Here is a 2,175-nt window from a genome sequence, read left to right on the forward strand (position 1 = left end):
CTATTGTAGATCTATTTGCTATCCTGTAATTGGTATGAACTTTACATAGAGATCACACAGATCAAGCGAGTAGAAGATAGATAAACAGAGAATTTAACCTTAACCTTAAACAACAAAAAAGCAAACCAACATCGCCCGCTCGGTCGCACCGTCGTTGGGGGGCACGCGGACGATGAACACGTTTAGTAAAGTTTGTAACATTTTTAGAGAAATTTATCCAACATTCCTATTAAAGAAGCCCTCGCGCCCGGCCCTCCCCTCCTTTATCCGTATCGTAAGGGTGAATCCTACTAAAACCACGTTTCGCAAATCCTTAAATTCAAAACACACCGAAGCGAGGGATAGCGGCGGCGAGCATTAGCGCACCAGTCTGCAACGTGCGGTGCGGTAAACACTAAAGCACAAATTGACGAATGCAGCATGCAAAGTGTTGGATATGCCTACGGGAACAGATGCTTTAAAGCCGCAGTAGGACCTCCGTGGCTGTGGGGCGGGTGGACTGCAGATACATTTCTACGAGAAACGGCTTTAAGATGGAAAACCGCACAAAACAGGATGACTCGCCGGTGGCAGCGACGTTGCTGTGGTGCTGTGTTTTGATTGGCTACTTTGATGATGATGGTCATAGCCTACTCCTCTACAAATTCTCTCCTCTGCTAGAGCAGCCAGACGCAGTAGTAGTTTGTTCGTAAACTTAGCCGAATTCAAGATATCCATACGAATACTAATCATCCTATAAAAGAACCAACGCAAGCTATGGCAGAGCGAGAGAAAGAGAGACAAAAAGCTATAGACAAAAAGAATGGAAGAAAGAGAAAGATAGAATGGAAGAGCTGGTAAAACTCTGCTAGCAAATGTGTGGACAAAGGGGAACACTACTAAATACACTTTTTAGAACGAATCTATTTTCGATCCTTTAAATGAAAACACGCGATCTCCTCAACACCATTATGGTCAACGGCTCAAACGAACGAAGCTTGCTTTCCCAGGGTATTGCGGAGTGAATGGAAAAAAAAGATCCTGCCAAGGAATCCCTTTTCCATTTCGCCAATTTTGGAACCATGTGCAACGCTACCAGGGACGTAGCAGGCCACACGTAACAACCACAATCACACATACAGACACACATGCACACTGATTGTCAGGGATGAAACGCGGAATGACGAAACTCTGGGATGGGTGGAATGGAAAATAATCAAAAGAACAACCTCCCCCCATAATGATACCGATTAGCTCTACTCTTTAATGATAACCGACCCCAACATACATCTTATCGGGTGCCGAGATAGTGGTGGAGCAGTTTGAATCACACATACGTGATTAAAACAGGGAAAGGCTAAGCAAAGTCCTCTACTACTACCTTTTCCTCTCATCTTGCTCATTTACCGATGTCGGATTAACCGAGCGGAAGTGGCAGTCGTTTTATTTGCTTTGGAACAACGGGATGTGGTACATACGCTTCGATCGATCGTTCGACCGATCGGTCCATGCTGCGCATAGTAAGCTCGATTTAGCAAGCAGATATTGTGAGAACATGGCATAGCAGTAGCGTATATCAACGTGTAGCTTACGCATCCAGCACACATGCATAGAGCAAAACTATCGGAACAGCGAAGCACCAGCATTCAACAGCCCTATGTGGCAGAACATTGAGGACAACATGAACCATTTGCGCTAGTGGCGTGTACTTTGAGCGTGTTCGTGGTGATTATTTGCTTCGTGAGTGTTACTTAAAGTGTCGAAGAACCGTCAAAGAAGAGCGGGAGGCCGATGGTTACGGTCACAAATTATTATCGCAATTAAAAGAGAGAATCGTTTAAATGCTGAGTATATACATATATACATATACATATATATATATATATAGAGAATAACAAACAAACAAAAGAAAACTTATTGCAAAAGTGCTATATTTCGATTAGAGACGCGAACGAAAAGCGATTATGCGAATAGAGTGCGCACAATGGACTAGAACAACACTTCTACCGAGTCCGATGCGGCGCAAGGAGAATGAGTAGGATAGCGACGAAGAAGATGAAGAAGGATACTGTTAAGTAAAAGGGCAGGCAACCGGTGAAGCAGCAAACTTCTGTCAATTACAAACGTAGAGACTGGAATAAAGTTATTAAACGTATGTGGGGCAAGAGAGTCAGAGTGTCGATGAAAACACAAGCC

At 43.8% G+C, this 2,175-nt stretch overlaps 1 protein-coding gene across 18 annotated transcripts in view; it reads left to right on the plus strand.

Annotated features, from left to right (window-relative positions):
• The window catches only part of LOC126570930 (TLD domain-containing protein 2), a 104,474-nt gene extending 102,608 nt beyond the window's left edge, over window positions 1-1,866 (plus strand). For all 18 annotated transcript variants that reach the window (XM_050229056.1, XM_050229057.1, XM_050229065.1 and 15 more), the window contains one exon: window positions 1-1,866. This exon is cut by the window's left edge and continues 2,974 nt beyond it. The gene's annotated coding sequence lies outside the window, so the exon portion shown is untranslated.
• Window positions 1,867-2,175: the final 309 nt, after the last annotated feature.

Source organism: Anopheles aquasalis, chromosome 2, assembly GCF_943734665.1.
Source record: "Anopheles aquasalis chromosome 2, idAnoAquaMG_Q_19, whole genome shotgun sequence".
Lineage (NCBI taxonomy): Eukaryota > Metazoa > Arthropoda > Insecta > Diptera > Culicidae > Anopheles > Anopheles aquasalis.